This window comes from Microcebus murinus, unplaced genomic scaffold (assembly GCF_040939455.1).
Source record: "Microcebus murinus isolate Inina unplaced genomic scaffold, M.murinus_Inina_mat1.0 scaf032_hap2_Mmur4.0, whole genome shotgun sequence".
Taxonomy (NCBI): domain Eukaryota; kingdom Metazoa; phylum Chordata; class Mammalia; order Primates; family Cheirogaleidae; genus Microcebus; species Microcebus murinus.
Window position 1 is genome coordinate 1 of NW_027438978.1, and position 26803 is coordinate 26803.

At 62.5% G+C, this 26803-nt stretch overlaps 6 pseudogenes; all 6 read left to right on the forward strand.

The window, feature by feature from the left end:
• Nucleotides 1-3583: 3583 nt before the first annotated feature.
• Nucleotides 3584-3702, forward strand: LOC142868470 (uncharacterized; annotated as a pseudogene).
• Nucleotides 3703-7513: 3811 nt separating this feature from the next.
• LOC142868514 (uncharacterized) lies at nucleotides 7514-7632 on the forward strand (annotated as a pseudogene).
• Nucleotides 7633-11443: 3811 nt separating this feature from the next.
• LOC142868515 (uncharacterized) lies at nucleotides 11444-11562 on the forward strand (annotated as a pseudogene).
• Nucleotides 11563-15373: 3811 nt separating this feature from the next.
• Nucleotides 15374-15492, forward strand: LOC142868516 (uncharacterized; annotated as a pseudogene).
• Nucleotides 15493-19358: 3866 nt separating this feature from the next.
• Nucleotides 19359-19477, forward strand: LOC142868487 (uncharacterized; annotated as a pseudogene).
• Nucleotides 19478-23304: 3827 nt separating this feature from the next.
• On the forward strand, nucleotides 23305-23423 carry LOC142868498 (uncharacterized; annotated as a pseudogene).
• The last annotated feature ends 3380 nt before the right edge of the window (nucleotides 23424-26803 follow it).

Genomic DNA, 26803 nt, shown 5'->3' on the forward strand with positions numbered 1-26803 from the left:
GAGTCTGAGAGGGGAGGGAGTTCCAGAAGAAGGCCAGGATGTCATTTTGAGGGAGTATGTGACCAGAACTCCTCCCGTTGCTTTTGGGGTTCTATGGGCTACACGTAGGAATCTTTGGTGGTGGCACCTGATGTTCGGGGATCCGGAGTCACACCCAGACCTGCTCCACAGGCCTCCTTTTACTTTTCTCTTCGGATTCATTTTTTTTTTTTTTTTTGAGACAGAGTCTCGGTTTGTTGCCCAGGCTAGAGTGAGTGCCGTGGCGTCAGCCTAGCTCACAGCAACTTCAAACTCCTGGGCTCGAGTGATCCTTCTGCCTCAGCCTCCCGGGTAGCTGGGACTGCAGGCATGCGCCACCATGCCCCGCTAATTTTTTATATATATATCAGTTGGCCAATTAATTTCTTTCTATTTATAGTAGAGACGGGGTCTCGCTCTTGCTCAGGCTGGTTTTGAACTCCTGACCTTGAGCAATCCGCCCGCCTCGGCCTCCCAAGAGCTAGGATTACAGGCGTGAGCCACAGCGCCCGGCCGGATTCATTATTTTTAAAAAGTGTCTCTTATCTCTATTATTGCATTTTCTTTTCTCTCTCTTTTCAAGCAGATGATGGGAGTCCAAGTGTTAAGGTGACATGTGTTGCCCGTGCCCCCCTCCCCCCCCCCGTGTTCTTATTCATTTACCTCTCATGTTGTTCCAGCATATTGTGGGGGCACCAATGTTAAGGTCGGGTGCGTTGCCCTCTCCCAGCCTCCCCCCTCGGGTCAGAGCTTCAAGTGCGCCCATCCCCCAGTCGGTGCGTACCCACCCCATTCCTAATGGATGTGTATGCCCATCCCCTCCCCCCACCCGCCCGACACCCACCCGAAGAAGGTGATTCCTCTGTGTCCACTTAGGTGTCCATCGGTTCGTACCCATTTGCTGGTGAGCGCGAGCACGTGGTGCTCGTGTGTCCATTCTTGGGATACTTGGCTTACTGGAACGGGTTCCAGCTCTGGCCAGGAGAACCACGAGAGGTGCCCCCTCACCGCTGCTCCTCATAGCCGAATAGCACTCCGTGGTGTCCACGGGCCACATTTTACTTACCCACTCGTGGGTCGATGGGCACTCGGGTGGCTTCCAGGTCTTTGCGATTGTGACTTGTGCCCTGACACTAACCCTAACCCTTACCCAGCCCGTCTCCTCCACGGCCCCTGCCTGACTGACTCCTTCCCGCCCGGCCTGTCACCTGTCACCGTCCTCTGCCCCTGCCTGACACGCTCCTCCCCGCCCGGGCCGTCACCGTCCTCGGCCCCTGCCTGACGGGGCTCCTCCGTCGCCTGGGCCTTCCAAGGGCTTGGTGTGGACGCTGGTTCCAGGACGCCCTCCCAGGAACCCGGTAGCAGGGCGGCCGCAGCGTCTCGCGCAACCCAACCATCCGCCGGCTGGCCGCCGTCGCTAAGTGGCCTGCGGGGGACGTGCTCCCGCTGTGCCGTGGGGGCCCAGCCTGGTGTCTTCTCTGAGGCCCCGCGGCTGCCGCTCCCCGCAAGGGGATAGCCGCGGAGGTGGGGACCGCCTCCTCATGGGGACGTACACCCAGCTCTCCACGTCGGATTCCGGGGCTCTCTGTCCTGCCAGAAGGCCCAGCTGGCCTGCGGGTCCTTAGAGTGGCAAAAACATCCGAAAACTGAGATTGAGGGTCCGGTGGGTGTCTGCACTTTTGTGCTGGGCTCCCCAGGGAGGCCCGGGGGCTGGCTGGACAACGCGGTCTGCTGGGCTGGGGGGGGGGTTTGGAGGAGCAACTGATGCCCTTTGCACTTTGGGTAGCAAGTGTCTGAGGTGTCTCTGGGCCCTGTGCCATGTGGGGGCGGGGGCGGGGGCGGGGTGGGAGGAGGAGGAGGAGGAGGAGGAGGAGGAGGAGGAGGAGGTGGGAAGGGCCGTGGCCTGCAGTCGTGTTCCCCGGGGTGGCACAGCATGTGGCTTCTTCCACAGGCTGCTTGTCCTGGGCTCCCTGCACCTGGGCCTTTGGAGGACTGGCCCTGTGCTTGCCAACACTTCCTGCAGGGACCCAGAGCTGGGAGGTTGCATCTCTCAGCCCTGGGTCGGGCAGAGCCCCAGCGGGCCAGGCCCACAACCTCTCTCAGCAGGGGTCCCCCAGAAGGCTCCTTTGGGACCAGGATTCTCTTGCGGGTGACTCTTTAAGGTCTGGCCCCTGGATGGAGGGGCACCAGGAGTAGAGGAGCAGGAAGGGGAAGGGGGTGGCCATGCGAGGGGACACTTTCAGGCCAAGTCCCAGCTTCAGTCTGATCCTCCTGGGAACGCCGGGGTGGACATCACACCTCCTGGTTGCCCCGCTCTGAGACCAGGAGCCGGGCTTCGCATTCCCACAGCAGCCAGTCGTGGGCTGAGGACACCTGGGGCGTTGGGAACTCCCTGGCTTCTCCTTGGTTTAACATCTGGAGCTGCTTGTGAATTGTGCCGCCACACACACCCGAGTGCAGGTGTCTTCTGCACAGACTGCGGGCCTCGCTCTTCTGAATGCCGCTAGCTCGCGACCCACCCACGGGTGAACCTGGTCAGGGTACTTTCTCTCAGGGGCAGACTCTGATCCGGGCGGGCTACCGGTGTCTCTGTTTGCTCCTTTCTTTCTTCCACTTCGGGAAAGGCTTCCTTACTGGGTGTGGAAATCTCCTATGCCTTTCCTCGCCTATTCTGTCAGCTCTAAAATTCTCTTTCGGTTGCCACCCTCACAGATGGATTAGGAAACTCTTTGCGGTGCACTCATTAGTGAAATGACCTCAATGACGCTGGAATCCAATATCTAATCGCCGATTTTTGGCGAGTCCACACGCCAGGGTGGTTGGGGTCCAATGCAGCCCCGGCCAGGCCCAGGCCCCTTGGACTGGGCCACAGGAGGACACAGAGGAGGGTCCCGGCCCCCACGGTAGGTAGAGGTGCGGGCAGTTCTCCAAGGGCTTGGGTGTTTTCCAGAGGGAGGAGATGGAGGGGACTGATTTCTTCAGCGCCCCACAAACCACGCCACCCCACCCCACCCATGGGACACATCCCGAGAGAGAGAGACGCCCCATACACTGGCTCCCCTCCCCCGTGCGCTGTGCCCCAGCCCTGGCCCGGGGGAATAGGCGGCCGCCAGGCCACAGGGTGGGGGGCGCAGCTGAAAGGGGTTGTGGGGGAGGGCCGCCCCTGGCTGGGGTCAAAGGGCGAGCGCCCCGCCCCTCCCGCCCGTGCGCAGTCAGCGGCCCCGGCGCGCTGGGGGTGGGGGGCGGGGAGGTGAAGGAGGCCAGGCAAGGAGAGGAGGGGGGCTTGAAGGTCTCCACCTTGGCGGGTCCAGCCGTGGAGGCGCATCTTGTGTGAGTGTGAGTGAGTGAGTGAGTGCGTGTGAGTGTGTGTGTATACAGAGACAGCCCCCAACCCCGGCCCGCCGCTCCCTGCCCGCCCCGCCTGTCACCCCCGTCCCTCGGAGCCCGCGGGACCCGGCCGGCGAACTCAACAGGCCCGACCCGGCGCGGGGCCTGGGGCGGGAGGAGGCGGCGGGGAAGCGCAGAGAGGCTCGGCTTCTTGAGCGGGGCAGGGGCGCCCTCCGCCGTCCACGGCCACACCACCCCGAACGCGCCCGATCCCGTCTGGTCTCGGAAGCTAAGCAGGGTCGGGCCTGGTTAGAACTTGGATGGGAGACCGCCCGGGAATACCGGGTGCCGTAGGCTTCTTCTTTTTTTTTTTGCCTCTGGTTCTGTCGCGTTTCTGGGAGTGCGGGGGCGGCCCGGGGTGGGGGGACCCCCACCCTCGGCGCCCGCCGCGGTGCCTGGCGCCCCAGCCCGCACCGTGGGGCCTCCTCTTGTCCCGAGCCGTGACACCGCCGCCACGCGGCAGCATGCCTGGCTTCTGGACAGTCAGGTCTCAGACCAAAGGTCTGCTCTGTGGGAGCCGACACGCTGGAGGAAACCTTGAGAGTCTGAGAGGGGAGGGAGTTCCAGAAGAAGGCCAGGATGTCATTTTGAGGGAGTATGTGACCAGAACTCCTCCCGTTGCTTTTGGGGTTCTATGGGCTACACGTAGGAATCTTTGGTGGTGGCACCTGATGTTCGGGGATCCGGAGTCACACCCAGACCTGCTCCACAGGCCTCCTTTTACTTTTCTCTTCGGATTCATTTTTTTTTTTTTTTTTGAGACAGAGTCTCGGTTTGTTGCCCAGGCTAGAGTGAGTGCCGTGGCGTCAGCCTAGCTCACAGCAACTTCAAACTCCTGGGCTCGAGTGATCCTTCTGCCTCAGCCTCCCGGGTAGCTGGGACTGCAGGCATGCGCCACCATGCCCCGCTAATTTTTTATATATATATCAGTTGGCCAATTAATTTCTTTCTATTTATAGTAGAGACGGGGTCTCGCTCTTGCTCAGGCTGGTTTTGAACTCCTGACCTTGAGCAATCCGCCCGCCTCGGCCTCCCAAGAGCTAGGATTACAGGCGTGAGCCACAGCGCCCGGCCGGATTCATTATTTTTAAAAAGTGTCTCTTATCTCTATTATTGCATTTTCTTTTCTCTCTCTTTTCAAGCAGATGATGGGAGTCCAAGTGTTAAGGTGACATGTGTTGCCCGTGCCCCCCTCCCCCCCCCCGTGTTCTTATTCATTTACCTCTCATGTTGTTCCAGCATATTGTGGGGGCACCAATGTTAAGGTCGGGTGCGTTGCCCTCTCCCAGCCTCCCCCCTCGGGTCAGAGCTTCAAGTGCGCCCATCCCCCAGTCGGTGCGTACCCACCCCATTCCTAATGGATGTGTATGCCCATCCCCTCCCCCCACCCGCCCGACACCCACCCGAAGAAGGTGATTCCTCTGTGTCCACTTAGGTGTCCATCGGTTCGTACCCATTTGCTGGTGAGCGCGAGCACGTGGTGCTCGTGTGTCCATTCTTGGGATACTTGGCTTACTGGAACGGGTTCCAGCTCTGGCCAGGAGAACCACGAGAGGTGCCCCCTCACCGCTGCTCCTCATAGCCGAATAGCACTCCGTGGTGTCCACGGGCCACATTTTACTTACCCACTCGTGGGTCGATGGGCACTCGGGTGGCTTCCAGGTCTTTGCGATTGTGACTTGTGCCCTGACACTAACCCTAACCCTTACCCAGCCCGTCTCCTCCACGGCCCCTGCCTGACTGACTCCTTCCCGCCCGGCCTGTCACCTGTCACCGTCCTCTGCCCCTGCCTGACACGCTCCTCCCCGCCCGGGCCGTCACCGTCCTCGGCCCCTGCCTGACGGGGCTCCTCCGTCGCCTGGGCCTTCCAAGGGCTTGGTGTGGACGCTGGTTCCAGGACGCCCTCCCAGGAACCCGGTAGCAGGGCGGCCGCAGCGTCTCGCGCAACCCAACCATCCGCCGGCTGGCCGCCGTCGCTAAGTGGCCTGCGGGGGACGTGCTCCCGCTGTGCCGTGGGGGCCCAGCCTGGTGTCTTCTCTGAGGCCCCGCGGCTGCCGCTCCCCGCAAGGGGATAGCCGCGGAGGTGGGGACCGCCTCCTCATGGGGACGTACACCCAGCTCTCCACGTCGGATTCCGGGGCTCTCTGTCCTGCCAGAAGGCCCAGCTGGCCTGCGGGTCCTTAGAGTGGCAAAAACATCCGAAAACTGAGATTGAGGGTCCGGTGGGTGTCTGCACTTTTGTGCTGGGCTCCCCAGGGAGGCCCGGGGGCTGGCTGGACAACGCGGTCTGCTGGGCTGGGGGGGGGTTTGGAGGAGCAACTGATGCCCTTTGCACTTTGGGTAGCAAGTGTCTGAGGTGTCTCTGGGCCCTGTGCCATGTGGGGGCGGGGGCGGGGGCGGGGTGGGAGGAGGAGGAGGAGGAGGAGGAGGTGGGAAGGGCCGTGGCCTGCAGTCGTGTTCCCCGGGGTGGCACAGCATGTGGCTTCTTCCACAGGCTGCTTGGCCTGGGCTCCCTGCACCTGGGCCTTTGGAGGACTGGCCCTGTGCTTGCCAACACTTCCTGCAGGGACCCAGAGCTGGGAGGTTGCATCTCTCAGCCCTGGGTCGGGCAGAGCCCCAGCGGGCCAGGCCCACAACCTCTCTCAGCAGGGGTCCCCCAGAAGGCTCCTTTGGGACCAGGATTCTCTTGCGGGTGACTCTTTAAGGTCTGGCCCCTGGATGGAGGGGCACCAGGAGTAGAGGAGCAGGAAGGGGAAGGGGGTGGCCATGCGAGGGGACACTTTCAGGCCAAGTCCCAGCTTCAGTCTGATCCTCCTGGGAACGCCGGGGTGGACATCACACCTCCTGGTTGCCCCGCTCTGAGACCAGGAGCCGGGCTTCGCATTCCCACAGCAGCCAGTCGTGGGCTGAGGACACCTGGGGCGTTGGGAACTCCCTGGCTTCTCCTTGGTTTAACATCTGGAGCTGCTTGTGAATTGTGCCGCCACACACACCCGAGTGCAGGTGTCTTCTGCACAGACTGCGGGCCTCGCTCTTCTGAATGCCGCTAGCTCGCGACCCACCCACGGGTGAACCTGGTCAGGGTACTTTCTCTCAGGGGCAGACTCTGATCCGGGCGGGCTACCGGTGTCTCTGTTTGCTCCTTTCTTTCTTCCACTTCGGGAAAGGCTTCCTTACTGGGTGTGGAAATCTCCTATGCCTTTCCTCGCCTATTCTGTCAGCTCTAAAATTCTCTTTCGGTTGCCACCCTCACAGATGGATTAGGAAACTCTTTGCGGTGCACTCATTAGTGAAATGACCTCAATGACGCTGGAATCCAATATCTAATCGCCGATTTTTGGCGAGTCCACACGCCAGGGTGGTTGGGGTCCAATGCAGCCCCGGCCAGGCCCAGGCCCCTTGGACTGGGCCACAGGAGGACACAGAGGAGGGTCCCGGCCCCCACGGTAGGTAGAGGTGCGGGCAGTTCTCCAAGGGCTTGGGTGTTTTCCAGAGGGAGGAGATGGAGGGGACTGATTTCTTCAGCGCCCCACAAACCACGCCACCCCACCCCACCCATGGGACACATCCCGAGAGAGAGAGACGCCCCATACACTGGCTCCCCTCCCCCGTGCGCTGTGCCCCAGCCCTGGCCCGGGGGAATAGGCGGCCGCCAGGCCACAGGGTGGGGGGCGCAGCTGAAAGGGGTTGTGGGGGAGGGCCGCCCCTGGCTGGGGTCAAAGGGCGAGCGCCCCGCCCCTCCCGCCCGTGCGCAGTCAGCGGCCCCGGCGCGCTGGGGGTGGGGGGCGGGGAGGTGAAGGAGGCCAGGCAAGGAGAGGAGGGGGGCTTGAAGGTCTCCACCTTGGCGGGTCCAGCCGTGGAGGCGCATCTTGTGTGAGTGTGAGTGAGTGAGTGAGTGCGTGTGAGTGTGTGTGTATACAGAGACAGCCCCCAACCCCGGCCCGCCGCTCCCTGCCCGCCCCGCCTGTCACCTTCGTCCCTCGGAGCCCGCGGGACCCGGCCGGCGAACTCAACAGGCCCGACCCGGCGCGGGGCCTGGGGCGGGAGGAGGCGGCGGGGAAGCGCAGAGAGGCTCGGCTTCTTGAGCGGGGCAGGGGCGCCCTCCGCCGTCCACGGCCACACCACCCCGAACGCGCCCGATCCCGTCTGGTCTCGGAAGCTAAGCAGGCTCGGGCCTGGTTAGAACTTGGATGGGAGACCGCCCGGGAATACCGGGTGCCGTAGGCTTCTTCTTTTTTTTTTTGCCTCTGGTTCTGTCGCGTTTCTGGGAGTGCGGGGGCGGCCCGGGGTGGGGGGGACCCCCACCCTCGGCGCCCGCCGCGGTGCCTGGCGCCCCAGCCCGCACCGTGGGGCCTCCTCTTGTCCCGAGCCGTGACACCGCCGCCACGCGGCAGCATGCCTGGCTTCTGGACAGTCAGGTCTCAGACCAAAGGTCTGCTCTGTGGGAGCCGACACGCTGGAGGAAACCTTGAGAGTCTGAGAGGGGAGGGAGTTCCAGAAGAAGGCCAGGATGTCATTTTGAGGGAGTATGTGACCAGAACTCCTCCCGTTGCTTTTGGGGTTCTATGGGCTACACGTAGGAATCTTTGGTGGTGGCACCTGATGTTCGGGGATCCGGAGTCACACCCAGACCTGCTCCACAGGCCTCCTTTTACTTTTCTCTTCGGATTCATTTTTTTTTTTTTTTTTGAGACAGAGTCTCGGTTTGTTGCCCAGGCTAGAGTGAGTGCCGTGGCGTCAGCCTAGCTCACAGCAACTTCAAACTCCTGGGCTCGAGTGATCCTTCTGCCTCAGCCTCCCGGGTAGCTGGGACTGCAGGCATGCGCCACCATGCCCCGCTAATTTTTTATATATATATCAGTTGGCCAATTAATTTCTTTCTATTTATAGTAGAGACGGGGTCTCGCTCTTGCTCAGGCTGGTTTTGAACTCCTGACCTTGAGCAATCCGCCCGCCTCGGCCTCCCAAGAGCTAGGATTACAGGCGTGAGCCACAGCGCCCGGCCGGATTCATTATTTTTAAAAAGTGTCTCTTATCTCTATTATTGCATTTTCTTTTCTCTCTCTTTTCAAGCAGATGATGGGAGTCCAAGTGTTAAGGTGACATGTGTTGCCCGTGCCCCCCTCCCCCCCCCGTGTTCTTATTCATTTACCTCTCATGTTGTTCCAGCATATTGTGGGGGCACCAATGTTAAGGTCGGGTGCGTTGCCCTCTCCCAGCCTCCCCCCTCGGGTCAGAGCTTCAAGTGCGCCCATCCCCCAGTCGGTGCGTACCCACCCCATTCCTAATGGATGTGTATGCCCATCCCCTCCCCCCACCCGCCCGACACCCACCCGAAGAAGGTGATTCCTCTGTGTCCACTTAGGTGTCCATCGGTTCGTACCCATTTGCTGGTGAGCGCGAGCACGTGGTGCTCGTGTGTCCATTCTTGGGATACTTGGCTTACTGGAACGGGTTCCAGCTCTGGCCAGGAGAACCACGAGAGGTGCCCCCTCACCGCTGCTCCTCATAGCCGAATAGCACTCCGTGGTGTCCACGGGCCACATTTTACTTACCCACTCGTGGGTCGATGGGCACTCGGGTGGCTTCCAGGTCTTTGCGATTGTGACTTGTGCCCTGACACTAACCCTAACCCTTACCCAGCCCGTCTCCTCCACGGCCCCTGCCTGACTGACTCCTTCCCGCCCGGCCTGTCACCTGTCACCGTCCTCTGCCCCTGCCTGACACGCTCCTCCCCGCCCGGGCCGTCACCGTCCTCGGCCCCTGCCTGACGGGGCTCCTCCGTCGCCTGGGCCTTCCAAGGGCTTGGTGTGGACGCTGGTTCCAGGACGCCCTCCCAGGAACCCGGTAGCAGGGCGGCCGCAGCGTCTCGCGCAACCCAACCATCCGCCGGCTGGCCGCCGTCGCTAAGTGGCCTGCGGGGGACGTGCTCCCGCTGTGCCGTGGGGGCCCAGCCTGGTGTCTTCTCTGAGGCCCCGCGGCTGCCGCTCCCCGCAAGGGGATAGCCGCGGAGGTGGGGACCGCCTCCTCATGGGGACGTACACCCAGCTCTCCACGTCGGATTCCGGGGCTCTCTGTCCTGCCAGAAGGCCCAGCTGGCCTGCGGGTCCTTAGAGTGGCAAAAACATCCGAAAACTGAGATTGAGGGTCCGGTGGGTGTCTGCACTTTTGTGCTGGGCTCCCCAGGGAGGCCCGGGGGCTGGCTGGACAACGCGGTCTGCTGGGCTGGGGGGGGGTTTGGAGGAGCAACTGATGCCCTTTGCACTTTGGGTAGCAAGTGTCTGAGGTGTCTCTGGGCCCTGTGCCATGTGGGGGCGGGGGCGGGGGCGGGGTGGGAGGAGGAGGAGGAGGAGGAGGAGGTGGGAAGGGCCGTGGCCTGCAGTCGTGTTCCCCGGGGTGGCACAGCATGTGGCTTCTTCCACAGGCTGCTTGGCCTGGGCTCCCTGCACCTGGGCCTTTGGAGGACTGGCCCTGTGCTTGCCAACACTTCCTGCAGGGACCCAGAGCTGGGAGGTTGCATCTCTCAGCCCTGGGTCGGGCAGAGCCCCAGCGGGCCAGGCCCACAACCTCTCTCAGCAGGGGTCCCCCAGAAGGCTCCTTTGGGACCAGGATTCTCTTGCGGGTGACTCTTTAAGGTCTGGCCCCTGGATGGAGGGGCACCAGGAGTAGAGGAGCAGGAAGGGGAAGGGGGTGGCCATGCGAGGGGACACTTTCAGGCCAAGTCCCAGCTTCAGTCTGATCCTCCTGGGAACGCCGGGGTGGACATCACACCTCCTGGTTGCCCCGCTCTGAGACCAGGAGCCGGGCTTCGCATTCCCACAGCAGCCAGTCGTGGGCTGAGGACACCTGGGGCGTTGGGAACTCCCTGGCTTCTCCTTGGTTTAACATCTGGAGCTGCTTGTGAATTGTGCCGCCACACACACCCGAGTGCAGGTGTCTTCTGCACAGACTGCGGGCCTCGCTCTTCTGAATGCCGCTAGCTCGCGACCCACCCACGGGTGAACCTGGTCAGGGTACTTTCTCTCAGGGGCAGACTCTGATCCGGGCGGGCTACCGGTGTCTCTGTTTGCTCCTTTCTTTCTTCCACTTCGGGAAAGGCTTCCTTACTGGGTGTGGAAATCTCCTATGCCTTTCCTCGCCTATTCTGTCAGCTCTAAAATTCTCTTTCGGTTGCCACCCTCACAGATGGATTAGGAAACTCTTTGCGGTGCACTCATTAGTGAAATGACCTCAATGACGCTGGAATCCAATATCTAATCGCCGATTTTTGGCGAGTCCACACGCCAGGGTGGTTGGGGTCCAATGCAGCCCCGGCCAGGCCCAGGCCCCTTGGACTGGGCCACAGGAGGACACAGAGGAGGGTCCCGGCCCCCACGGTAGGTAGAGGTGCGGGCAGTTCTCCAAGGGCTTGGGTGTTTTCCAGAGGGAGGAGATGGAGGGGACTGATTTCTTCAGCGCCCCACAAACCACGCCACCCCACCCCACCCATGGGACACATCCCGAGAGAGAGAGACGCCCCATACACTGGCTCCCCTCCCCCGTGCGCTGTGCCCCAGCCCTGGCCCGGGGGAATAGGCGGCCGCCAGGCCACAGGGTGGGGGGCGCAGCTGAAAGGGGTTGTGGGGGAGGGCCGCCCCTGGCTGGGGTCAAAGGGCGAGCGCCCCGCCCCTCCCGCCCGTGCGCAGTCAGCGGCCCCGGCGCGCTGGGGGTGGGGGGCGGGGAGGTGAAGGAGGCCAGGCAAGGAGAGGAGGGGGGCTTGAAGGTCTCCACCTTGGCGGGTCCAGCCGTGGAGGCGCATCTTGTGTGAGTGTGAGTGAGTGAGTGAGTGCGTGTGAGTGTGTGTGTATACAGAGACAGCCCCCAACCCCGGCCCGCCGCTCCCTGCCCGCCCCGCCTGTCACCTTCGTCCCTCGGAGCCCGCGGGACCCGGCCGGCGAACTCAACAGGCCCGACCCGGCGCGGGGCCTGGGGCGGGAGGAGGCGGCGGGGAAGCGCAGAGAGGCTCGGCTTCTTGAGCGGGGCAGGGGCGCCCTCCGCCGTCCACGGCCACACCACCCCGAACGCGCCCGATCCCGTCTGGTCTCGGAAGCTAAGCAGGCTCGGGCCTGGTTAGAACTTGGATGGGAGACCGCCCGGGAATACCGGGTGCCGTAGGCTTCTTCTTTTTTTTTTTGCCTCTGGTTCTGTCGCGTTTCTGGGAGTGCGGGGGCGGCCCGGGGTGGGGGGGACCCCCACCCTCGGCGCCCGCCGCGGTGCCTGGCGCCCCAGCCCGCACCGTGGGGCCTCCTCTTGTCCCGAGCCGTGACACCGCCGCCACGCGGCAGCATGCCTGGCTTCTGGACAGTCAGGTCTCAGACCAAAGGTCTGCTCTGTGGGAGCCGACACGCTGGAGGAAACCTTGAGAGTCTGAGAGGGGAGGGAGTTCCAGAAGAAGGCCAGGATGTCATTTTGAGGGAGTATGTGACCAGAACTCCTCCCGTTGCTTTTGGGGTTCTATGGGCTACACGTAGGAATCTTTGGTGGTGGCACCTGATGTTCGGGGATCCGGAGTCACACCCAGACCTGCTCCACAGGCCTCCTTTTACTTTTCTCTTCGGATTCATTTTTTTTTTTTTTTTTGAGACAGAGTCTCGGTTTGTTGCCCAGGCTAGAGTGAGTGCCGTGGCGTCAGCCTAGCTCACAGCAACTTCAAACTCCTGGGCTCGAGTGATCCTTCTGCCTCAGCCTCCCGGGTAGCTGGGACTGCAGGCATGCGCCACCATGCCCCGCTAATTTTTTATATATATATCAGTTGGCCAATTAATTTCTTTCTATTTATAGTAGAGACGGGGTCTCGCTCTTGCTCAGGCTGGTTTTGAACTCCTGACCTTGAGCAATCCGCCCGCCTCGGCCTCCCAAGAGCTAGGATTACAGGCGTGAGCCACAGCGCCCGGCCGGATTCATTATTTTTAAAAAGTGTCTCTTATCTCTATTATTGCATTTTCTTTTCTCTCTCTTTTCAAGCAGATGATGGGAGTCCAAGTGTTAAGGTGACATGTGTTGCCCGTGCCCCCCTCCCCCCCCCGTGTTCTTATTCATTTACCTCTCATGTTGTTCCAGCATATTGTGGGGGCACCAATGTTAAGGTCGGGTGCGTTGCCCTCTCCCAGCCTCCCCCCTCGGGTCAGAGCTTCAAGTGCGCCCATCCCCCAGTCGGTGCGTACCCACCCCATTCCTAATGGATGTGTATGCCCATCCCCTCCCCCCACCCGCCCGACACCCACCCGAAGAAGGTGATTCCTCTGTGTCCACTTAGGTGTCCATCGGTTCGTACCCATTTGCTGGTGAGCGCGAGCACGTGGTGCTCGTGTGTCCATTCTTGGGATACTTGGCTTACTGGAACGGGTTCCAGCTCTGGCCAGGAGAACCACGAGAGGTGCCCCCTCACCGCTGCTCCTCATAGCCGAATAGCACTCCGTGGTGTCCACGGGCCACATTTTACTTACCCACTCGTGGGTCGATGGGCACTCGGGTGGCTTCCAGGTCTTTGCGATTGTGACTTGTGCCCTGACACTAACCCTAACCCTTACCCAGCCCGTCTCCTCCACGGCCCCTGCCTGACTGACTCCTTCCCGCCCGGCCTGTCACCTGTCACCGTCCTCTGCCCCTGCCTGACACGCTCCTCCCCGCCCGGGCCGTCACCGTCCTCGGCCCCTGCCTGACGGGGCTCCTCCGTCGCCTGGGCCTTCCAAGGGCTTGGTGTGGACGCTGGTTCCAGGACGCCCTCCCAGGAACCCGGTAGCAGGGCGGCCGCAGCGTCTCGCGCAACCCAACCATCCGCCGGCTGGCCGCCGTCGCTAAGTGGCCTGCGGGGGACGTGCTCCCGCTGTGCCGTGGGGGCCCAGCCTGGTGTCTTCTCTGAGGCCCCGCGGCTGCCGCTCCCCGCAAGGGGATAGCCGCGGAGGTGGGGACCGCCTCCTCATGGGGACGTACACCCAGCTCTCCACGTCGGATTCCGGGGCTCTCTGTCCTGCCAGAAGGCCCAGCTGGCCTGCGGGTCCTTAGAGTGGCAAAAACATCCGAAAACTGAGATTGAGGGTCCGGTGGGTGTCTGCACTTTTGTGCTGGGCTCCCCAGGGAGGCCCGGGGGCTGGCTGGACAACGCGGTCTGCTGGGCTGGGGGGGGGTTTGGAGGAGCAACTGATGCCCTTTGCACTTTGGGTAGCAAGTGTCTGAGGTGTCTCTGGGCCCTGTGCCATGTGGGGGCGGGGGCGGGGGCGGGGTGGGAGGAGGAGGAGGAGGAGGAGGAGGTGGGAAGGGCCGTGGCCTGCAGTCGTGTTCCCCGGGGTGGCACAGCATGTGGCTTCTTCCACAGGCTGCTTGGCCTGGGCTCCCTGCACCTGGGCCTTTGGAGGACTGGCCCTGTGCTTGCCAACACTTCCTGCAGGGACCCAGAGCTGGGAGGTTGCATCTCTCAGCCCTGGGTCGGGCAGAGCCCCAGCGGGCCAGGCCCACAACCTCTCTCAGCAGGGGTCCCCCAGAAGGCTCCTTTGGGACCAGGATTCTCTTGCGGGTGACTCTTTAAGGTCTGGCCCCTGGATGGAGGGGCACCAGGAGTAGAGGAGCAGGAAGGGGAAGGGGGTGGCCATGCGAGGGGACACTTTCAGGCCAAGTCCCAGCTTCAGTCTGATCCTCCTGGGAACGCCGGGGTGGACATCACACCTCCTGGTTGCCCCGCTCTGAGACCAGGAGCCGGGCTTCGCATTCCCACAGCAGCCAGTCGTGGGCTGAGGACACCTGGGGCGTTGGGAACTCCCTGGCTTCTCCTTGGTTTAACATCTGGAGCTGCTTGTGAATTGTGCCGCCACACACACCCGAGTGCAGGTGTCTTCTGCACAGACTGCGGGCCTCGCTCTTCTGAATGCCGCTAGCTCGCGACCCACCCACGGGTGAACCTGGTCAGGGTACTTTCTCTCAGGGGCAGACTCTGATCCGGGCGGGCTACCGGTGTCTCTGTTTGCTCCTTTCTTTCTTCCACTTCGGGAAAGGCTTCCTTACTGGGTGTGGAAATCTCCTATGCCTTTCCTCGCCTATTCTGTCAGCTCTAAAATTCTCTTTCGGTTGCCACCCTCACAGATGGATTAGGAAACTCTTTGCGGTGCACTCATTAGTGAAATGACCTCAATGACGCTGGAATCCAATATCTAATCACCGATTTTTGGCGAGTCCACACGCCAGGGTGGTTGGGGTCCAATGCAGCCCCGGCCAGGCCCAGGCCCCTTGGACTGGGCCACAGGAGGACACAGAGGAGGGTCCCGGCCCCCACGGTAGGTAGAGGTGCGGGCAGTTCTCCAAGGGCTTGGGTGTTTTCCAGAGGGAGGAGATGGAGGGGACTGATTTCTTCAGCGCCCCACAAACCACGCCACCCCACCCCACCCATGGGACACATCCCGAGAGAGAGAGACGCCCCATACACTGGCTCCCCTCCCCCGTGCGCTGTGCCCCAGCCCTGGCCCGGGGGAATAGGCGGCCGCCAGGCCACAGGGTGGGGGGCGCAGCTGAAAGGGGTTGTGGGGGAGGGCCGCCCCTGGCTGGGGTCAAAGGGCGAGCGCCCCGCCCCTCCCGCCCGTGCGCAGTCAGCGGCCCCGGCGCGCTGGGGGTGGGGGGCGGGGAGGTGAAGGAGGCCAGGCAAGGAGAGGAGGGGGGCTTGAAGGTCTCCACCTTGGCGGGTCCAGCCGTGGAGGCGCATCTTGTGTGAGTGTGAGTGAGTGAGTGAGTGCGTGTGAGTGTGTGTGTATACAGAGACAGCCCCCAACCCCGGCCCGCCGCTCCCTGCCCGCCCCGCCTGTCACCTTCGTCCCTCGGAGCCCGCGGGACCCGGCCGGCGAACTCAACAGGCCCGACCCGGCGCGGGGCCTGGGGCGGGAGGAGGCGGCGGGGAAGCGCAGAGAGGCTCGGCTTCTTGAGCGGGGCAGGGGCGCCCTCCGCCGTCCACGGCCACACCACCCCGAACGCGCCCGATCCCGTCTGGTCTCGGAAGCTAAGCAGGCTCGGGCCTGGTTAGAACTTGGATGGGAGACCGCCCGGGAATACCGGGTGCCGTAGGCTTCTTCTTTTTTTTTTTGCCTCTGGTTCTGTCGCGTTTCTGGGAGTGCGGGGGCGGCCCGGGGTGGGGGGGACCCCCACCCTCGGCGCCCGCCGCGGTGCCTGGCGCCCCAGCCCGCACCGTGGGGCCTCCTCTTGTCCCGAGCCGTGACACCGCCGCCACGCGGCAGCATGCCTGGCTTCTGGACAGTCAGGTCTCAGACCAAAGGTCTGCTCTGTGGGAGCCGACACGCTGGAGGAAACCTTGAGAGTCTGAGAGGGGAGGGAGTTCCAGAAGAAGGCCAGGATGTCATTTTGAGGGAGTATGTGACCAGAACTCCTCCCGTTGCTTTTGGGGTTCTATGGGCTACACGTAGGAATCTTTGGTGGTGGCACCTGATGTTCGGGGATCCGGAGTCACACCCAGACCTGCTCCACAGGCCTCCTTTTACTTTTCTCTTCGGATTCATTTTTTTTTTTTTTTTTGAGACAGAGTCTCGGTTTGTTGCCCAGGCTAGAGTGAGTGCCGTGGCGTCAGCCTAGCTCACAGCAACTTCAAACTCCTGGGCTCGAGTGATCCTTCTGCCTCAGCCTCCCGGGTAGCTGGGACTGCAGGCATGCGCCACCATGCCCCGCTAATTTTTTATATATATATCAGTTGGCCAATTAATTTCTTTCTATTTATAGTAGAGACGGGGTCTCGCTCTTGCTCAGGCTGGTTTTGAACTCCTGACCTTGAGCAATCCGCCCGCCTCGGCCTCCCAAGAGCTAGGATTACAGGCGTGAGCCACAGCGCCCGGCCGGATTCATTATTTTTAAAAAGTGTCTCTTATCTCTATTATTGCATTTTCTTTTCTCTCTCTTTTCAAGCAGATGATGGGAGTCCAAGTGTTAAGGTGACATGTGTTGCCCGTGCCCCCCTCCCCCCCCCCGTGTTCTTATTCATTTACCTCTCATGTTGTTCCAGCATATTGTGGGGGCACCAATGTTAAGGTCGGGTGCGTTGCCCTCTCCCAGCCTCCCCCCTCGGGTCAGAGCTTCAAGTGCGCCCATCCCCCAGTCGGTGCGTACCCACCCCATTCCTAATGGATGTGTATGCCCATCCCCTCCCCCCACCCGCCCGACACCCACCCGAAGAAGGTGATTCCTCTGTGTCCACTTAGGTGTCCATCGGTTCGTACCCATTTGCTGGTGAGCGCGAGCACGTGGTGCTCGTGTGTCCATTCTTGGGATACTTGGCTTACTGGAACGGGTTCCAGCTCTGGCCAGGAGAACCACGAGAGGTGCCCCCTCACCGCTGCTCCTCATAGCCGAATAGCACTCCGTGGTGTCCACGGGCCACATTTTACTTACCCACTCGTGGGTCGATGGGCACTCGGGTGGCTTCCAGGTCTTTGCGATTGTGACTTGTGCCCTGACACTAACCCTAACCCTTACCCAGCCCGTCTCCTCCACGGCCCCTGCCTGACTGACTCCTTCCCGCCCGGCCTGTCACCTGTCACCGTCCTCTGCCCCTGCCTGACACGCTCCTCCCCGCCCGGGCCGTCACCGTCCTCGGCCCCTGCCTGACGGGGCTCCTCCGTCGCCTGGGCCTTCCAAGGGCTTGGTGTGGACGCTGGTTCCAGGACGCCCTCCCAGGAACCCGGTAGCAGGGCGGCCGCAGCGTCTCGCGCAACCCAACCGTCCGCCGGCTGGCCGCCGTCGCTAAGTGGCCTGCGGGGGACGTGCTCCCGCTGTGCCGTGGGGGCCCAGCCTGGTGTCTTCTCTGAGGCCCCGCGGCTGCCGCTCCCCGCAAGGGGATAGCCGCGGAGGTGGGGACCGCCTCCTCATGGGGACGTACACCCAGCTCTCCACGTCGGATTCCGGGGCTCTCTGTCCTGCCAGAAGGCCCAGCTGGCCTGCGGGTCCTTAGAGTGGCAAAAACATCCGAAAACTGAGATTGAGGGTCCGGTGGGTGTCTGCACTTTTGTGCTGGGCTCCCCAGGGAGGCCCGGGGGCTGGCTGGACAACGCGGTCTGCTGGGCTGGGGGGGGGGTTTGGAGGAGCAACTGATGCCCTTTGCACTTTGGGTAGCAAGTGTCTGAGGTGTCTCTGGGCCCTGTGCCATGTGGGGGCGGGGGCGGGGGCGGGGTGGGAGGAGGAGGAGGAGGAGGAGGAGGAGGAGGAGGAGGAGGAGGAGGAGGAGGAGGTGGGAAGGGCCGTGGCCTGCAGTCGTGTTCCCCGGGGTGGCACAGCATGTGGCTTCTTCCACAGGCTGCTTGGCCTGGGCTCCCTGCACCTGGGCCTTTGGAGGACTGGCCCTGTGCTTGCCAACACTTCCTGCAGGGACCCAGAGCTGGGAGGTTGCATCTCTCAGCCCTGGGTCGGGCAGAGCCCCAGCGGGCCAGGCCCACAACCTCTCTCAGCAGGGGTCCCCCAGAAGGCTCCTTTGGGACCAGGATTCTCTTGCGGGTGACTCTTTAAGGTCTGGCCCCTGGATGGAGGGGCACCAGGAGTAGAGGAGCAGGAAGGGGAAGGGGGTGGCCATGCGAGGGGACACTTTCAGGCCAAGTCCCAGCTTCAGTCTGATCCTCCTGGGAACGCCGGGGTGGACATCACACCTCCTGGTTGCCCCGCTCTGAGACCAGGAGCCGGGCTTCGCATTCCCACAGCAGCCAGTCGTGGGCTGAGGACACCTGGGGCGTTGGGAACTCCCTGGCTTCTCCTTGGTTTAACATCTGGAGCTGCTTGTGAATTGTGCCGCCACACACACCCGAGTGCAGGTGTCTTCTGCACAGACTGCGGGCCTCGCTCTTCTGAATGCCGCTAGCTCGCGACCCACCCACGGGTGAACCTGGTCAGGGTACTTTCTCTCAGGGGCAGACTCTGATCCGGGCGGGCTACCGGTGTCTCTGTTTGCTCCTTTCTTTCTTCCACTTCGGGAAAGGCTTCCTTACTGGGTGTGGAAATCTCCTATGCCTTTCCTCGCCTATTCTGTCAGCTCTAAAATTCTCTTTCAGTTGCCACCCTCACAGATGGATTAGGAAACTCTTTGCGGTGCACTCATTAGTGAAATGACCTCAATGACGCTGGAATCCAATATCTAATCGCCGATTTTTGGCGAGTCCACACGCCAGGGTGGTTGGGGTCCAATGCAGCCCCGGCCAGGCCCAGGCCCCTTGGACTGGGCCACAGGAGGACACAGAGGAGGGTCCCGGCCCCCACGGTAGGTAGAGGTGCGGGCAGTTCTCCAAGGGCTTGGGTGTTTTCCAGAGGGAGGAGATGGAGGGGACTGATTTCTTCAGCGCCCCACAAACCACGCCACCCCACCCCACCCATGGGACACATCCCGAGAGAGAGAGACGCCCCATACACTGGCTCCCCTCCCCCGTGCGCTGTGCCCCAGCCCTGGCCCGGGGGAATAGGCGGCCGCCAGGCCACAGGGTGGGGGGCGCAGCTGAAAGGGGTTGTGGGGGAGGGCCGCCCCTGGCTGGGGTCAAAGGGCGAGTGGCCCGCCCCTCCCGCCCGTGCGCAGTCAGCAGCCCCGGCACGCTGGGGGTGGGGGGCGGGGAGGTGAAGGAGGCCAGGCAAGGAGAGGAGGGGGGCTTGAAGGTCTCCACCTTGGCGGGTCCAGCCGTGGAGGCGCATCTTGTGTGAGTGTGAGTGTGAGTGAGTGAGTGAGTGTGAGTGTGAGTGTGTGTGTATACAGAGACAGCCCCCAACCCCGGCCCGCCGCTCCCTGCCCGCCCCGCCTGTCACCCCCGTCCCTCGGAGCCCGCGGGACCCGGCCGGCGAACTCAACAGGCCCGACCCGGCGCGGGGCCTGGGGCGGGAGGAGGCGGCGGGGAAGCGCGGAGAGGCTCGGCTTCTTGAGCGGGGCAGGGGCGCCCTCCGCCGTCCACGGCCACGCCGTCCACGGCCACACCACCCCGAACGCGCCCGATCCCGTCTGGTCTCGGAAGCTAAGCAGGGTCGGGCCTGGTTAGAACTTGGATGGGAGACCGCCCGGGAATACCGGGTGCCGTAGGCTTCTTCTTTTTTTTTTTGCCTCTGGTTCTGTCACGTTTCTGGGAGTGCGGGGGCGGCCCGGGGTGGGGGGGACCCCCACCCTCGGCGCCCGCCGCGGTGCCTGGCGCCCCAGCCCGCACCGTGGGGCCTCCTCTTGTCCCGAGCCGTGACACCGCCGCCACGCGGCAGCATGCCTGGCTTCTGGACAGTCAGGTCTCAGACCAAAGGTCTGCTCTGTGGGAGCCGACACGCTGGAGGAAACCTTGAGAGTCTGAGAGGGGAGGGAGTTCCAGAAGAAGGCCAGGATGTCATTTTGAGGGAGTATGTGACCAGAACTCCTCCCGTTGCTTTTGGGGTTCTATGGGCTACACGTAGGAATCTTTGGTGGTGGCACCTGATGTTCGGGGATCCGGAGTCACACCCAGACCTGCTCCACAGGCCTCCTTTTACTTTTCTCTTCGGATTCATTTTTTTTTTTTTTTTTGAGACAGAGTCTCGGTTTGTTGCCCAGGCTAGAGTGAGTGCCGTGGCGTCAGCCTAGCTCACAGCAACTTCAAACTCCTGGGCTCGAGTGATCCTTCTGCCTCAGCCTCCCGGGTAGCTGGGACTGCAGGCATGCGCCACCATGCCCCGCTAATTTTTTATATATATATCAGTTGGCCAATTAATTTCTTTCTATTTATAGTAGAGACGGGGTCTCGCTCTTGCTCAGGCTGGTTTTGAACTCCTGACCTTGAGCAATCCGCCCGCCTCGGCCTCCCAAGAGCTAGGATTACAGGCGTGAGCCACAGCGCCCGGCCGGATTCATTATTTTTAAAAAGTGTCTCTTATCTCTATTATTGCATTTTCTTTTCTCTCTCTTTTCAAGCAGATGATGGGAGTCCAAGTGTTAAGGTGACATGTGTTGCCCGTGCCCCCCTCCCCCCCCCCGTGTTCTTATTCATTTACCTCTCATGTTGTTCCAGCATATTGTGGGGGCACCAATGTTAAGGTCGGGTGCGTTGCCCTCTCCCAGCCTCCCCCCTCGGGTCAGAGCTTCAAGTGCGCCCATCCCCCAGTCGGTGCGTACCCACCCCATTCCTAATGGATGTGTATGCCCATCCCCTCCCCCCACCCGCCCGACACCCACCCGAAGAAGGTGATTCCTCTGTGTCCACTTAGGTGTCCATTGGTTCGTACCCATTTGCTGGTGAGCGCGAGCACGTGGTGCTCGTGTGTCCATTCTTGGGATACTTGGCTTACTGGAACGGGTTCCAGCTCTGGCCAGGAGAACCACGAGAGGTGCCCCCTCACCGCTGCTCCTCATAGCCGAATAGCACTCCGTGGTGTCCACGGGCCACATTTTACTTACCCACTCGTGGGTCGATGGGCACTCGGGTGGCTTCCAGGTCTTTGCGATTGTGACTTGTGCCCTGACACTAACCCTAACCCTTACCCAGCCCGTCTCCTCCACGGCCCCTGCCTGACTGACTCCTTCCCGCCCGGCCTGTCACCTGTCACCGTCCTCTGCCCCTGCCTGACACGCTCCTCCCCGCCCGGGCCGTCACCGTCCTCGGCCCCTGCCTGACGGGGCTCCTCCGTCGCCTGGGCCTTCCAAGGGCTTGGTGTGGACGCTGGTTCCAGGACGCCCTCCCAGGAACCCGGTAGCAGGGCGGCCGCAGCGTCTCGCGCAACCCAACCGTCCGCCGGCTGGCCGCCGTCGCTAAGTGGCCTGCGGGGGACGTGCTCCCGCTGTGCCGTGGGGGCCCAGCCTGGTGTCTTCTCTGAGGCCCCGCGGCTGCCGCTCCCCGCAAGGGGATAGCCGCGGAGGTGGGGACCGCCTCCTCATGGGGACGTACACCCAGCTCTCCACGTCGGATTCCGGGGCTCTCTGTCCTGCCAGAAGGCCCAGCTGGCCTGCGGGTCCTTAGAGTGGCAAAAACATCCGAAAACTGAGATTGAGGGTCCGGTGGGTGTCTGCACTTTTGTGCTGGGCTCCCCAGGGAGGCCCGGGGGCTGGCTGGACAACGCGGTCTGCTGGGCTGGGGGGGGGGGGTTTGGAGGAGCAACTGATGCCCTTTGCACTTTGGGTAGCAAGTGTCTGAGGTGTCTCTGGGCCCTGTGCCATGTGGGGGCGGGGGCGGGGGCGGGGTGGGAGGAGGAGGAGGAGGAGGAGGAGGAGGAGGAGGAGGTGGGAAGGGCCGTGGCCTGCAGTCGTGTTCCCCGGGGTGGCACAGCATGTGGCTTCTTCCACAGGCTGCTTGTCCTGGGCTCCCTGCACCTGGGCCTTTGGAGGACTGGCCCTGTGCTTGCCAACACTTCCTGCAGGGACCCAGAGCTGGGAGGTTGCATCTCTCAGCCCTGGGTCGGGCAGAGCCCCAGCGGGCCAGGCCCACAACCTCTCTCAGCAGGGGTCCCCCAGAAGGCTCCTTTGGGACCAGGATTCTCTTGCGGGTGACTCTTTAAGGTCTGGCCCCTGGATGGAGGGGCACCAGGAGTAGAGGAGCAGGAAGGGGAAGGGGGTGGCCATGCGAGGGGACACTTTCAGGCCAAGTCCCAGCTTCAGTCTGATCCTCCTGGGAACGCCGGGGTGGACATCACACCTCCTGGTTGCCCCGCTCTGAGACCAGGAGCCGGGCTTCGCATTCCCACAGCAGCCAGTCGTGGGCTGAGGACACCTGGGGCGTTGGGAACTCCCTGGCTTCTCCTTGGTTTAACATCTGGAGCTGCTTGTGAATTGTGCCGCCACACACACCCGAGTGCAGGTGTCTTCTGCACAGACTGCGGGCCTCGCTCTTCTGAATGCCGCTAGCTCGCGACCCACCCACGGGTGAACCTGGTCAGGGTACTTTCTCTCAGGGGCAGACTCTGATCCGGGCGGGCTACCGGTGTCTCTGTTTGCTCCTTTCTTTCTTCCACTTCGGGAAAGGCTTCCTTACTGGGTGTGGAAATCTCCTATGCCTTTCCTCGCCTATTCTGTCAGCTCTAAAATTCTCTTTCGGTTGCCACCCTCACAGATGGATTAGGAAACTCTTTGCGGTGCACTCATTAGTGAAATGACCTCAATGACGCTGGAATCCAATATCTAATCGCCGATTTTTGGCGAGTCCACACGCCAGGGTGGTTGGGGTCCAATGCAGCCCCGGCCAGGCCCAGGCCCCTTGGACTGGGCCACAGGAGGACACAGAGGAGGGTCCCGGCCCCCACGGTAGGTAGAGGTGCGGGCAGTTCTCCAAGGGCTTGGGTGTTTTCCAGAGGGAGGAGATGGAGGGGACTGATTTCTTCAGCGCCCCACAAACCACGCCACCCCACCCCACCCATGGGACACATCCCGAGAGAGAGAGACGCCCCATACACTGGCTCCCCTCCCCCGTGCGCTGTGCCCCAGCCCTGGCCCGGGGGAATAGGCGGCCGCCAGGCCACAGGGTGGGGGGCGCAGCTGAAAGGGGTTGTGGGGGAGGGCCGCCCCTGGCTGGGGTCAAAGGGCGAGCGCCCCGCCCCTCCCGCCCGTGCGCAGTCAGCGGCCCCGGCGCGCTGGGGGTGGGGGGCGGGGAGGTGAAGGAGGCCAGGCAAGGAGAGGAGGGGGGCTTGAAGGTCTCCACCTTGGCGGGTCCAGCCGTGGAGGCGCATCTTGTGTGAGTGTGAGTGAGTGAGTGAGTGCGTGTGAGTGTGTGTGTATACAGAGACAGCCCCCAACCCCGGCCCGCCGCTCCCTGCCCGCCCCGCCTGTCACCCCCGTCCCTTGGAGCCCGCGGGACCCGGCCGGCGAACTCAACAGGCCCGACCCGGCGCGGGGCCTGGGGCGGGAGGAGGCGGCGGGGAAGCGCAGAGAGGCTCGGCTTCTTGAGCGGGGCAGGGGCGCCCTCCGCCGTCCACGGCCACACCACCCCGAACGCGCCCGATCCCGTCTGGTCTCGGAAGCTAAGCAGGGTCGGGCCTGGTTAGAACTTGGATGGGAGACCGCCCGGGAATACCGGGTGCCGTAGGCTTCTTCTTTTTTTTTTTGCCTCTGGTTCTGTCGCGTTTCTGGGAGTGCGGGGGCGGCCCGGGGTGGGGGGACCCCCACCCTCGGCGCCCGCCGCGGTGCCTGGCGCCCCAGCCCGCACCGTGGGGCCTCCTCTTGTCCCGAGCCGTGACACCGCCGCCACGCGGCAGCATGCCTGGCTTCTGGACAGTCAGGTCTCAGACCAAAGGTCTGCTCTGTGGGAGCCGACACGCTGGAGGAAACCTTGAGAGTCTGAGAGGGGAGGGAGTTCCAGAAGAAGGCCAGGATGTCATTTTGAGGGAGTATGTGACCAGAACTCCTCCCGTTGCTTTTGGGGTTCTATGGGCTACACGTAGGAATCTTTGGTGGTGGCACCTGATGTTCGGGGATCCGGAGTCACACCCAGACCTGCTCCACAGGCCTCCTTTTACTTTTCTCTTCGGATTCATTTTTTTTTTTTTTTTTGAGACAGAGTCTCGGTTTGTTGCCCAGGCTAGAGTGAGTGCCGTGGCGTCAGCCTAGCTCACAGCAACTTCAAACTCCTGGGCTCGAGTGATCCTTCTGCCTCAGCCTCCCGGGTAGCTGGGACTGCAGGCATGCGCCACCATGCCCCGCTAATTTTTTATATATATATCAGTTGGCCAATTAATTTCTTTCTATTTATAGTAGAGACGGGGTCTCGCTCTTGCTCAGGCTGGTTTTGAACTCCTGACCTTGAGCAATCCGCCCGCCTCGGCCTCCCAAGAGCTAGGATTACAGGCGTGAGCCACAGCGCCCGGCCGGATTCATTATTTTTAAAAAGTGTCTCTTATCTCTATTATTGCATTTTCTTTTCTCTCTCTTTTCAAGCAGATGATGGGAGTCCAAGTGTTAAGGTGACATGTGTTGCCCGTGCCCCCCTCCCCCCCCCGTGTTCTTATTCATTTACCTCTCATGTTGTTCCAGCATATTGTGGGGGCACCAATGTTAAGGTCGGGTGCGTTGCCCTCTCCCAGCCTCCCCCCTCGGGTCAGAGCTTCAAGTGCGCCCATCCCCCAGTCGGTGCGTACCCACCCCATTCCTAATGGATGTGTATGCCCATCCCCTCCCCCCACCCGCCCGACACCCACCCGAAGAAGGTGATTCCTCTGTGTCCACTTAGGTGTCCATCGGTTCGTACCCATTTGCTGGTGAGCGCGAGCACGTGGTGCTCGTGTGTCCATTCTTGGGATACTTGGCTTACTGGAACGGGTTCCAGCTCTGGCCAGGAGAACCACGAGAGGTGCCCCCTCACCGCTGCTCCTCATAGCCGAATAGCACTCCGTGGTGTCCACGGGCCACATTTTACTTACCCACTCGTGGGTCGATGGGCACTCGGGTGGCTTCCAGGTCTTTGCGATTGTGACTTGTGCCCTGACACTAACCCTAACCCTTACCCAGCCCGTCTCCTCCACGGCCCCTGCCTGACTGACTCCTTCCCGCCCGGCCTGTCACCTGTCACCGTCCTCTGCCCCTGCCTGACACGCTCCTCCCCGCCCGGGCCGTCACCGTCCTCGGCCCCTGCCTGACGGGGCTCCTCCGTCGCCTGGGCCTTCCAAGGGCTTGGTGTGGACGCTGGTTCCAGGACGCCCTCCCAGGAACCCGGTAGCAGGGCGGCCGCAGCGTCTCGCGCAACCCAACCGTCCGCCGGCTGGCCGCCGTCGCTAAGTGGCCTGCGGGGGACGTGCTCCCGCTGTGCCGTGGGGGCCCAGCCTGGTGTCTTCTCTGAGGCCCCGCGGCTGCCGCTCCCCGCAAGGGGATAGCCGCGGAGGTGGGGACCGCCTCCTCATGGGGACGTACACCCAGCTCTCCACGTCGGATTCCGGGGCTCTCTGTCCTGCCAGAAGGCCCAGCTGGCCTGCGGGTCCTTAGAGTGGCAAAAACATCCGAAAACTGAGATTGAGGGTCCGGTGGGTGTCTGCACTTTTGTGCTGGGCTCCCCAGGGAGGCCCGGGGGCTGGCTGGACAACGCGGTCTGCTGGGCTGGGGGGGGGGTTTGGAGGAGCAACTGATGCCCTTTGCACTTTGGGTAGCAAGTGTCTGAGGTGTCTCTGGGCCCTGTGCCATGTGGGGGCGGGGGCGGGGGCGGGGTGGGAGGAGGAGGAGGAGGAGGAGGAGGAGGAGGAGGAGGAGGTGGGAAGGGCCGTGGCCTGCAGTCGTGTTCCCCGGGGTGGCACAGCATGTGGCTTCTTCCACAGGCTGCTTGGCCTGGGCTCCCTGCACCTGGGCCTTTGGAGGACTGGCCCTGTGCTTGCCAACACTTCCTGCAGGGACCCAGAGCTGGGAGGTTGCATCTCTCAGCCCTGGGTCGGGCAGAGCCCCAGCGGGCCAGGCCCACAACCTCTCTCAGCAGGGGTCCCCCAGAAGGCTCCTTTGGGACCAGGATTCTCTTGCGGGTGACTCTTTAAGGTCTGGCCCCTGGATGGAGGGGCACCAGGAGTAGAGGAGCAGGAAGGGGAAGGGGGTGGCCATGCGAGGGGACACTTTCAGGCCAAGTCCCAGCTTCAGTCTGATCCTCCTGGGAACGCCGGGGTGGACATCACACCTCCTGGTTGCCCCGCTCTGAGACCAGGAGCCGGGCTTCGCATTCCCACAGCAGCCAGTCGTGGGCTGAGGACACCTGGGGCGTTGGGAACTCCCTGGCTTCTCCTTGGTTTAACATCTGGAGCTGCTTGTGAATTGTGCCGCCACACACACCCGAGTGCAGGTGTCTTCCGCACAGACTGCGGGCCTCGCTCTTCTGAATGCCGCTAGCTCGCGACCCACCCACGGGTGAACCTGGTCAGGGTACTTTCTCTCAGGGGCAGACTCTGATCCGGGCGGGCTACCGGTGTCTCTGTTTGCTCCTTTCTTTCTTCCACTTCGGGAAAGGCTTCCTTACTGGGTGTGGAAATCTCCTATGCCTTTCCTCGCCTATTCTGTCAGCTCTAAAATTCTCTTTCGGTTGCCACCCTCACAGATGGATTAGGAAACTCTTTGCGGTGCACTCATTAGTGAAATGACCTCAATGACGCTGGAATCCAATATCTAATCGCCGATTTTTGGCGAGTCCACACGCCAGGGTGGTTGGGGTCCAATGCAGCCCCGGCCAGGCCCAGGCCCCTTGGACTGGGCCACAGGAGGACACAGAGGAGGGTCCCGGCCCCCACGGTAGGTAGAGGTGCGGGCAGTTCTCCAAGGGCTTGGGTGTTTTCCAGAGGGAGGAGATGGAGGGGACTGATTTCTTCAGCGCCCCACAAACCACGCCACCCCACCCCACCCATGGGACACATCCCGAGAGAGAGAGACGCCCCATACACTGGCTCCCCTCCCCCGTGCGCTGTGCCCCAGCCCTGGCCCGGGGGAATAGGCGGCCGCCAGGCCACA